Here is a 12,474-nt window from a genome sequence, read left to right on the forward strand (position 1 = left end):
GAAAGGGTTGAAAAATAATCTCGTTGTTGCCTATTTAAGAAAAGCACGAACGTGGTTCTGATTAATACCGTTGCAGAGTGGTGCATTGCTACACTTTATGATCTTTTAGAAATAAAACAGTCAATGTGCATATTTAGATCAAGTAGGCACAGGCTTAGGTCAATAAGGGACCTATTTTGGACAGAAGTCATTCACAAAGCTTCCTTCGTACTTGGAATGGTCTTTCTGATAGCGTCGCTCAGCATAGCTCTGTCAGCAAGCCCATTCTCTAGCTCTTGGTGATATTCGAAGAGATTCGCAGGATCTTTCCCGAATTAATACAGTTATAAGCGTGGCCAAGAATCTTTGGGGGGAGATTTGACAAATCACTGGAGAGATCACTTAAAGTCGAGGACAATCAACAGGGGAATCCTACACCGTCATGGACTAACTCTCGAGTGTATTCTGATCACTTGCATTATTTCGTAGGGAATCCGAGTTAGACCAATGCGTTGATAGTTCGCTGAGCGCCAAGTGTCTTTTTTTCAATGTATTCTGGAGGTCTTTTTCCAATAATCTAGTAATTCACCGATCGTCGAGTTACTCAATGTCAGTGTATTGAAAAATCTGTCCCCTATTTTTCATCTCCAGATCAGAGTAATTGCTATGTTTTTGAGATTAATTTTGATGTTTTTCTATCGATTAGTTCTGTATCACTTTCGATCGTGAATTTGTGTTGCAAGCCAGGTTCATGAAATTTGGCTCTAATATTTTTAGGAATGAGTCATCATGTTGATTTTTGTTGTTGAAAAAGGAAGCAGAGCGATTGCTTTTGCTTCTGTGGTAATGCATTATTTTTTAAAAGATTGCTGTTTGTTTCTTTCAGATTTTCACTGTGTTCCTATCGTCGGTCTCCTGAACCCTTTTCTCTGTTATTCCCACAGGATTTGAAGAGGTCAGTTTGCTTTATTTACATCTTGACTTCTCTCGTTCTATACAGAGCAGTGAGCAATCAACTCGAATCACTTGATTCTTCGTATGTACTCGTGCTGCTTAATGAGTGCCACTCCTTTGAAAGGATTCTGCTTGTCAAATGCTGACATCACCTTTGAGGCTGTTTGCATTCCATAACCACGGAACATGCAGCAGTTCACAGAGATGTGAAAGAGTAGGAAGATCACAGGTTAAAGGCAGGGAATATTTAAGCGATGGGTTTGGAAAGTGTGGGAATTGGACACTGGTATCAGGTTCCACGGGAAACACGGGCGGGCATGCGGAGAGCCTGACCATTCACAGGGGGAAGAGTGTAGCTCTTTACCCACAAGCTGTACTGAAATCGGCTCCCTCTGTGCTCACGCAAAGATGGATAGGTATTCATTTCTGCTACCTGCCGGATTCGACAGATTTTGCCAGTTTTAAAATGACAAACGGTTTCATTGGGGATTTAAATGCTTCATCTGTATCGAGCGTGGATTGTACTTTTTGACTCTGTCTCTCCATATTACATTCTTTGCACGTCCTATATTGAGCATGTGTATTTTGTAGGACAGAATTCCCCGAGGTTTTTCTTCCACTTGATTTCCATGGAGGATGGTTAACAACAGAACGCATCTACAATTGGGGTTATGGGTTTGTTTTGCTGGGAACTCGCTGCACCACTCAGTTCAGACTTGCATTGTCTCAGCTGCGTCCCGGGTGAGTGGGTTAGAAAGAGGCAAGGGATGGGTTCGCTTTGCTTTTTGATGCACGTTTTCCAAATGAGCCATGTGGACATTTTGTTTCAGAATGCAACCCTGACAGAGGAAGCTTCGTTTTTCTCGCGCCATCGCATCGACTCGCAGACTGAAGCTGCCTGCTCTATAACAATTGTTTCTTCACATTTTCAAAGCAGTTATGTTTTTTTAAACAATTTAACAACTGGTTGTGTGATCGACTTGTTGCTCCAAATTGAGCAAACTTGGATGTTGCTGTAGAAACGTCATCAACTTGCACATCGACAGTACGGTACGATAGAGTCGTTGCAGCAGTCTGCTTTTAATGTCCGAGAAAGTTTTACATTTGGTTTCCCAACAAAGTACTTGTTCAGTGAATAGGTTGAAACCATGTAGATCGAGCTTCGAAAAGCCCCAGTGGGACTCTTCCGCAAATAGCGTTGTTGCAATTTAGACAATCCCAAGATTGACGTTGAAATTTCCATCTGACGAACGCATTAAACCTTTCACCTTGGAGGAGAACTCGTCAAGGCTACAGGATATCTGTGTGGGAAGCCGAGTAGGGATTTACCCCAAACGCTGCCCACTTTTATCCTTGCCAACCCAAAGGAGCACTATCGTCACCTCACTGTTGCAGATGGAAGGTAATGTCGAGGGAATAATTGACAGCTTCGGCGCTGGAGAATCGGTTGCGTAAACTTCTATGGTTTGGATCCCTGACCGCCATATCTCCCTTTTGTCTGAGGAAAGGTTGTAGACAGCGGGTTATCTGGCGGTTCATTGAATGAACGGAGAGTGCGACGCATCAGGTGAAGAAACACTGCACTGCAAGAGGTTGCATCAGGTAGACAGAACTTCTCAACCACACCGCCACTCTCTCACCACAAAATCCGAATGCTAATGGGTGCACTTGGTGTCAACACTAATGTCTGTCACTAATACTTGGTCACTGGCATGGATTTTATGTCCACAGCTCGAAAGTAACCGTTCTCCACTTTTGCGGAAATTACTCTTATTGGGAGGTTGCTGTTTCTGACGTGTCCTTTGCTTTTTTTTACCCCTCTCTCTTGATGACCATTTTCTGAGTAAGTTGATTTATCCATCTGCATTGGAGACTGTTCAGTACCTTGTTTCAACTCCACAGCATCAGCAGAAAGGTGTTGTTAATATCGAAAGGGGAATTCAGATCTGTGCAAAACTCGGTCTCAAGAAGGGAGCAGTTGGAACAGGCAACTGACAGCCTCATTGCTGATCAGTGGGAAAGGCAGAAACAATGCCAGCATGAACAAAGTCCCAGTACAGAGCCCTACAAGTTAGATCGCCCTTGAGTCTAAGATCTCGCCACTTCCAGTGCAGTCAGTTTGAAGCAATGAAGTCACGAGGCTGTTACTATAAGTTCGTTAACTGGCTCGAGTGTTACTAGAGAGGTTCTACATTTTGCATTTGTTCACGATGGAGCGTGGCAATTTTCTCGAAGGATTGCGTCTGGGATAATTTTTCTCTGGATCTTACCCGCGAGGACTTCAGGAAGGGGAAGTTGGGAGAACACAAACCGGTCCTCATTGGGAGGGGGGGGTTCAGCAGTGGAAAGAGTGAGCGGTTTCAAGTCCCTGGGCGTCGACATCGCAGAGGATCTATCTTGGGCCCAACGTATGGATGCAATCGTGAAGAAGGCACGCCAGTGGCTCTACTTCGTGAGGAGTTGGAGGCGATTCGGTACCTCACCAAAGACTTTTACAAATTTCTACAGATGTACAGTGGATTACAATCTGCTGGTTGCGTCGCCGCCCTGTACGGAGATTCCGACGCGCGGGATCGAAGGAGGCCGCAGAGGGTCGTAGCCTCAGCCGGCCCCATCGGGGGCACGACCCTCCCCGCCGTCGAGGACGTTTCCAAGAGGCGGCTCCTCAAGGAGGAGGCATCCGTCGTTAAGGACCCTCACCATTCGGCACATGCCCTCTTCTCCTTACTGCCATCAGGGACAGGTACAGGAGCCTGAAGACCCACGCTCAACGTTTTAAGAACAGCTTCTTCCCCTTTGCCATCAGATTTCTGAGCGGTCCATGAACGCTACCTTGTTATTCCTCTCTTGCACCATTTATTTTTGTAACTTACAGTAATATTTACGTCTTTGCAGTGCGCCGATGCCGCAGAACACCAAATTTCACGACGTATGTCGGCGATGGTGAACTTGATTCCGATTCTCAAATGAAAGCTGAATGTGCAATGAGAAAAAACATGACCAGGGTGAGTAATCAGGAATCCTTGTAATTACTTTTATTGTACTGTTGCTGTGGGAAAGCACAAGTAAAATGAGTTATCGATCGTCACACGTGCTCTTCCTGCCCAGTAAACTTGAAAGTCTGTCACGTCAAACTTCTGTTTTTGTGTTTATGAACGGCTTGATCAGTAATTGAGGAAGTTTCTTGGTGAGCGTTTTAAATGCATAACACGCAATCCACGTGGAAAATGTTTTCTATTGAAAATAAGTGCACTTATTCATTGTTCAATATCGGGGTCAGGAGTTTGGACAAAAGTAATGTCAAGCAAAATGCCAGTTTAGATGCTTTGCTTTTCGCTTTTCTCATTTGGATGCTTTCAAATAAATCGTGAAACAAAATGGACGTTTTCAAAAAAAAATTGTAACCGAGTAAAGCGTGCTAGTCTGATTTGGGGCGAATTTAATTGGAAAGTTATAAATCTGAAACTGAATAGATCGTTGCAGACATACAGTAGGTGAGCAGATGTTAGTTTAAAGTGCTGTATATACCAGTTAGATACCAATTTTTCTGCTGATACTGGCAGTAAGATGAACTGTAATGTGCCATTTTGTTTCATTGAAATGGCTTTTTCTTTGACGCTAGGTAGAGATGTCAAGCAAGGTGCACGGATGAAGAGAGAAATAGCTGTGGATTATTGTGTGCCTTTAATCGGCTGCAGCACCCAACGACGAGAAAGAAAGCAGGTAGTTACGACACCTTGAATGGATAATTAAAGCAGAACTTAGCATATAATAACTTGCTGTAATTTTGGTCAACGTTCTGTTTGTGTATACATGTGAGACGAAATGACAAAATTATAGTTGTAATTTCGTTCGGTTCCAGCTGTTAATTGATTGAATGGCTTTCAAGATTGGACCCCACGCATCTGCTGTTTGCTGTTTGCTGCAGCGATTTCAGTGCCGGTGTGATTGTTGCCCGAGGACAGGTTCTGTCGAACGGTCCAGTGATCGTCTCGGTCAATCGGATGCTTGAGGGGCTCTTCTCGATCGCGATAAAAGTTTGGGAATTAGCGATTTCAGAGTCTAAAGCTTTGATACTTGCCACAAGGGCCTTGCTTCTGCAGTTAAGTGAACTACCAGAGATTTGGCGTGTCCTCAGCGTTACTTTAGTTCTTGTCTGCTTCAAGCATTGGTTCTCTCTTCCTTTACCGATGTCTGACTTGCTGTGGCGAAGTATTCTCTGTTTTCATAATATCTGCCTACTTTGCGTGTACTCGGACAGACTATTTAAATTCAATAACTTATTGCCACCGCGTCTCCGATCAGAGGAAATTCTTCTCCTCGCAGGTATCAGAAACGATTAGTTGCTATCCAACCCGTTCAGAGAAAGACGTTCTCAGAATGCGCTCTTATTATTTTTCAAGAGCGAGAGAAGTTTCTTTCTGATGCCTCCTACCCGAATCGTTTCATCAAAATGAGATGAACGCGAATGAAAATGCCTGACGTTTTGGCTGTTAGCACTCGTGTGGTATTTTAGTATTGTTTCCTTCAGCTCTGCAATGTTGACTGCAGTACCACAGTTGCGGTAGCTTTTCCAGTTAACTGTGGGATGAATGGACGGGCAGCAGGTAGGTGAATTGAAAGTTGGTACATTCTCACCTTATCCGTTGCTCAGCGAGAGACTCCCTCTGTTGAACATGCATGCGCAATAGGGGAAATGATGAGGGCGCAACATCCGCCGACTGCACCTGGTCTCCACCCCCACCCCTGTAGCCGTGATCACTGAATGTGCTATTTGGGTGGGTGGGTGGGGTGGTTGCGGAGGAGACATGGATGCAAGACGTGCATCTGTCAGAATGACACCCGTAAACAGTTAACTCTTGCACATAGTCCTGCAGCAGAATTGTTGGAGTGGTGTATGGAAGGGTCAATCTTACTTTTTGGCCAGTTAAGGAGTTTGAAAATCACGGCATCGGTTTCATTTTTCAGACAAACCTTTTTGAAAATTCTTGCAGACTCTTACATGAAAATCTGAAATGCATGAACAGTGTGCTAATTTTGGCAGTATGAAAGCACTTTCCTCAAATCGTTGAACGATTAATTACTCCTGCAAGTCATCTTCACTTGATACTTGGGTGTCGATTGCAATGGCTTTCCCAATTTCTGCAGTCCGAAACTTGTACTTTGTGTCATAATTTTGAAAAATCCAAGTGGAATATAATTCTATAATGCTGAGTGTTATTTGTCAGCAGAGAAGTTTGAGCTGTATCTTTTTCGAAAGAATCAAAGGAAGACCCCTCGAAGGAAGTCGATTATACTTGCTTCATCGTTTAAATTTCTCATTAAATTTCTGGTTGCCCCAGAAACACAATAGAACATTGTTAATCCATGTTGATAGATGTAATCTTGCAGTTCTTGACAGAATATTCAAACTGTTTGTTTGAACGTTTGAAACGCATTGTTTTTTGGGCTCGTACAGGTGACATGATGCTTTTAATGATCTTAGTCACCGTGTTATTGCAGTCAGTTATGTTGCTGTTTACTCCAAACGTGACGAGTAGATGCAGAGACTATTGAAAAATATTTCTTTAAAATATCAGTCAGACTAGACGAGATCAGCTGAGTCTGGCTCCGATTCACCCACAAAAAATAATTTTTCACCGACCAATTGGGAACCTATTCCTTCTCGTGAATGGTGAGTCAAGGTTTTAGCAACATTCAAGAAGAAAAACATTAACGGGCAGTTTCAGATTCCAGAGACGCAGCGTGGATTCCAATCGACTTCGGGATGTCGGGCTTAAAGAAACACATCTGAGAAAAATGCAGGTGATGTCGCGCCGAAGACGTGTGAAACTTTGGGTAGCGCTCGGCTGGATAATTGCATCTCGTTTTGGTCACCACACGTAGTGGAACAGAAACATCACGGAGAACGTGCAGAGAAGATTTAACAGAGTGGTTCCAGGAATGAGAGATGTCACAGGCAAGGTTGGTTCGGAGAAGGTGCTCTTGTCTGCACGGAGCAAAGAAGGTAACGATAGGTTTTGTACAAGGAAGACAAAACAGCTGTACGTAACAGCCAGTCGCACAAGGACTAGGGGTGTGTGGAGATGAGATGTCGCGAAAGAGATTGGGGGGGAAGAGGGAGAATAACTCATGCAGTGAGTGGTTATGACCTGAAACTATGACATCGATGGAAGCGGGAGCAACTTGGAGGGTTCTCGCAATAAAGCAAGTGAAAGGGACCGACTGCATTACTCTACAGAGAACTAAAGTGAACTCCCTGGATAGAATAGCTGACGCACGTGCAGTAATGACTCTATCACTGTGAATTTATGTCGGCACAACTGAGTGAGGGTTGTCTCCTGTGCTGTGCGTGTCACGTTTACCAAAAATTTGCTGCCTGGATTCATGAAGTATTTGCATACGAACGATTTGACGCAAATTTCAGATTCGGGAGCTTCGGAACGTCACTGTCAGAGCTTCTCAAAATTAATTCAGTTGAGGAGTTGCACGAACCTGATTTGTTGGAAGGGCCTCTGTTTAATAGCGATGCTTCCCAAGAGAACCGCTTTGTTGGGGAATGACTTTGAGAGTAGCTTTGTCTTCGTGGAGAAGATTACATGTGTCTACTTACGACCTCTGTGCACGCTTTCCATATCTGTGATCGACTTGAGCGATGCTTCCGATTCATTGCGATTGACGTGGTGCTCCTCGAACTAGAATAGTTGAAGAATACCCGTCGGTGCCAAGAGTCATGGACGATGTTCAACCTTGGGTTTGCTCATTTCAAGTTGGATACCAGTCTGTCGTCATCTTCTGATTTGTCCAGCTAAACTGCATTTTGGTTAATTCTACTACAAGACCTTGGATACTACAAGATGTCACGTGACATCTTTGGTTGTTCATTTTCACAAATGGCTTTCAGATTCTTGCAATGGACTTGGAAAACCTGATCTTATTTAAAGGGCGAGAACTGTCTTTGAGTGAAAATTAGAAAGAGAAGTCGACTGAAGCAATAGCGCTTTATCCCGGGACAAAGAATTTGCCTACTGGGCAATCAGATCAATGACAAAATGAAAAATAATAGGATTAATAAGGAAGAGAAATCATATTGCATCGTGTTATATTGTGCAGGCATCGGGCAATCGAGAACTGATTTCACCTGGAGTGTAAGATGAGGATGCACATTTCTGGTTTGTTTAATGCCTCTGCGGAAGGCTTGTGAAGCGCAGTGCCCTCCTGTGACTTTAGCTTAATTTGCTCCCAAGGCAATGTTCGTTTGAGCATTGCAGGTAAGATTAGATCGAACTATTCTAGGAGCATGTATTATTGGGCACAGGATAGGGTGCTTGCAAGGGTAAATCTCGGATTCATTCAAGACCCACGATTCCTAATAACCTGACGTTACAACTCATTATCTTCCTTCACGCCCCCCATTCGTGTGTCGGGGCACACCTCTTCGCCATCCTAAAATGTTTTACTTGGGGACCCGAACACCCAGGCTTGTCTTGGTTTTTCGACTCCTCGAAGATCGCATCAGAGCAAGAAAACGTGTCTTTTGTATTTCGATGTACTTGTCTGAATTGCGTTCTTCATTCAAAATCTTGCTAAAATGGGATTGCCACTAGGCGGTGATGTGTGATTTATTTTAAAGCGATCTGAGTCAGCAGTCCCATTGTGTATTTCTAGGGTGCAAATGTCAATCTTAGTCCTTTATCATGGTCTGATATTTTTAAAAGTAATTTAGAAAGTATTTTCAACAAAATAAACATTTTATAATTTGGGTTTATTTTTGCATTTGATGGAGAACTTATCGAGGAACTTTGTGTTGGAATCGCTTTAGAGTATGAAATGAGCGAACCTTACTAAATTAGATAGACGAGTAAATGAGAAACAAAGAAGAATTCTCATTTATGGTGAGGCATAAGGAAAATGCAGGTGGTGAAACTTTTGTCCTTGAACCCTTGAAATAATATATAAGGCCTCTGCTTCTCATTCTATTCCAATGAACGTTAGGAGGGTGATGGGTACTGAATTAATTTTCTGAACCTTCTATCTCTCTGCTTGTGTTGTCGCCAACATTTCAGGGCACCGTTGGCACGGTGAAAAGAGATGGTGTGGCTTTGAGATACCCAGCCGTAGAAGGATTTTGCACTGTTCTTTAGTGACTGCCTGCTCAAAGTCTTGTTTTCTGCTGAGACTCTCAGAGGGATATTTGTTTGGACAAAAAGCTAGCTGGAGGGACGGCGGAGAAGAAATGGAAGGAACTTCTATGTAATAAGGAAAATGCAGGATAGATATCTTCCAAGAAAAAAAGGTTTTGAATGGAAAAAAGGCACAAATGTGAATAATGAGAGAGGTGAAGGCTAAAATAAAAGCAAAAGGGAGGGCATTCAAGGAAGCAAAAATTAGTGGGAAAACAGAAGACTGGGAAACTTTTAAAAACCTGCAGAAAGAAACTAAGAAGGTCATTAGGAAAGAAAAGATGAATTATGAAAGGAAGTTGGCGGATAACGTTCAAAAGGATACTAAGAGTTTTTTTAAGATTCAGTTAAAGATTACTAGAGAGAAGGTGCTAGGAAAACTAAATGGGCTAAAGACTGATAAGTCTCCTGGACCGGATGAGGTGCATCCCCGGGTTCTGAAGGAGGTGGCTTTAGAGATAACGGAGGCATTGGTGATAATTTTCCAGGAATCGATAGACTCCGGCATGGTTACTGAGGACCGGAGGGTCGCAAATGTAGTTCCGCTGTATAAGAAGGGTGGGAGGCAGCATAAGGGAAATTACAGACCTATTAGCCTGATATCAGTGGTGGGAAAGTTATTGGAATCGATTCTCAAGGATGGGGTTATGGAATACCTAGAGGTGCAAGGCAAGATAGGTCCTAGCCAACATGGTTTCGTGAAGGGAAGATCCTGCCTGACTAACCTATTGGAGTTTTTTGAAGAGATCACAGGTAGGGTGGATAAGGGAAAGGCGGTAGATGTTGTGTATTTAGACTTTCAAAAGGCCTTTGACAAGGTGCCACACAAGAGACTGATTAATAAGATGAGAGGTCATGGAATTACAGGTAGGATAACAGAATGGGTGGAGCATCGGCCGGTCGGCAGGAAGCAAAGGGTGGGAATAAAAGGATCCAGTTCTGGTCGGCTACTGGTTACTAGTGGTGTTCCGCAGAGGTCGGTGTGGGGGCCGCTTCTTTTTACCTTGTACGTTAACGATTTGGATGATGGACTAAATAGTTTTGTGGCTAAGTTTGCGGACGACACCAAGATAGGTGGAGGAGTAGGGAGTATTGAGGAGACAGGAAGTTTGCAGAGGGACCTAGATAGTTTAGGAGAATGGGCAAGGAAACGGCAGATGAGATTCAATGTCGAGAAATGTGCAGTTGTACATTTTGGAAACAGAAATAAACGGGCAGATTATTATTTAGAAGGAGAGGAAATTCAAAGTACAGAAGTACAAAGGGACTTTGGGGTACTCGTGCAGGATACCTTAAAGGTTAACCACCAGGTCAGATCGGCGGTAAAGAAAGCGAATGCTATGTTGGCATTCATTTCGAGAGGTATAATGTATAAAAGTAAGGAAGTGTCGATGAGGCTCTACGGGGCACTAGTGAGGCCTCATTTGGAATACTGTGCACAGTTTTGGGCCTCATATCTTAGGAAAGATGTGCTGATGTCGGAGAGGGATCAGAGGATATTTACAAGGATGATTCCCAGAATGAAAGGGCTTACGTATGATGAGCGTTTGTCGGCTCTTGGACCGTACTCACTGGAGTACAGAAGAACGAGAGGGGACCTCATAGAGACATTTAAAATGTCGAAAGGACTGGACAGAGTAGATGTGGCCAGGATGTTTCCCTCGGTGGGTGAGTCCAGGACCAGAGGGCACAATCTTAGAATTAGAGGATACAGGTTTAAAACAGAGATGAGGAGAAATTTCCTTAGCCAGAGGGTGCTGAATTTGTGGAATTCCTTGCCAGGTACAGCATTGGAGGCATTTAAGGAAGAGATAGACATATATCTAAATAGTCGGGGTATCAAGGGATATGGGGATAAGGCCGGAAATTGGGGTTAGAATAGTGTGTTTTTTTTCACCTGCCCCCCCCCCCCCCCCCACCATTTCTCATTTCTTTTTTCCCTTTTCCTTGGAGCAGACTCGATGGGCCGAATGGCCTACTTCTGCTCCCTTGTCTTCTGATCTTGTGATTGAGACTGCAATCTTCCCCTGCAGTACAGCAGAGTCCACACTAAGAGCTTCTTAAATTTTGTAGGATTAGAGCGGCAAGCTGTTTCCAAACAGTGGGAATCTTCCTGGGAATCAATTGAAGAAAAAGGCAGTGGAATTGAGGTAGCTACACAATTCTGCTGAGAGGATTCCCCTTCTTGCCTGTAATAACATAGTGTACATTTTGTAAGGGATGGTTTTTATTTGGAGTAGCTATTCTTTGTCTCACAGGGCATTCGTACAGTTCTCCTACTTGTCAAATTAAACAATTGATACAAATGTAGTTTGTGACCGTGATGGGACTAGGGTGTAATTTATTTGGACCTTGCCAAATTTGGTCAAGCGATTTTTGTCCTTGTTGGAAATTATGTCAGCAACTTGCTTTCTGCTTCTTTTCTGTGCCTGTCAAGTGGGGACGAGATCTTGTTTGTGGCTTCGTGTGTCAATGTACATGTCTGATGGCTTATGATTGTTCCTCTTCCATGTCTTCAGTGGGAGGTAACCAGGATTGTGGTGCTTGAGAAATTGGAATTAGTCTGGAAAGAAAGTGTAGGTTGGTGTGTGTGTGTGTGTGTGTGTGTGTGTGTGTGTGTGTGTGTGTGTGCACATGGGAAAATAGAGGAAATCACCTGGACTTGTGGTCAGAAGGGTTGCCTGAACAACTCTTGCTGGAGTTGTTTCGGTTTTGAGATACAGAAACTGCTTCCAATCATCATCTGTGCTGGAGATTCCGAGATGAGAACTTTACTTGGAAGAGTAAATTTCAGTTGGGTGAACATCAAGTACTGAAAGCCTCCACAGAGGCGCATACAACTCACTACCACTTGCAGCAAAACCAGTGTCTTTGGTGAAAAAGGCAAGTGGCTGTAAAATGGTAGGTCAGCTCTCCGTTGAAGATGGTTTTCTTGGATTCAAAAAGCGATTTGCCTTATGAAATGTGTTTGACTGGGCAGCTGCACTCACAGTCAAAGGTTCTTGGTGACACCAGTCCTCGAGCACGACTGGGAGTGGTGAAATTTGCAGTCTCAGTAAGGTGCTAATGATGCCCACCAAAATATCCTGCATTCGAATATCATAAGTCATTTGAAGAATAAATGCAATGTAGTTGTGTTTTTTCACACTTGATTTAAATTATGTTCTCGGATTGTCAAGTCTTAGTACCCTTATCAATATTGCAGAGACAGCATTGTGAACCGAGTGGAGGTGAAAATAGTGTGAAATGAGACTACTTGATAGTAGAATTGGAAACAGATCAATTTGTGTCATTGATGCATTTCTCTCCTGAAAGCTTTGTCTTTTGTTTCACTGAGGACAGGTGTTGACTGGCCTTT

This window comes from Pristis pectinata, chromosome 4, assembly GCF_009764475.1.
Source record: "Pristis pectinata isolate sPriPec2 chromosome 4, sPriPec2.1.pri, whole genome shotgun sequence".
NCBI lineage: Eukaryota > Metazoa > Chordata > Chondrichthyes > Rhinopristiformes > Pristidae > Pristis > Pristis pectinata.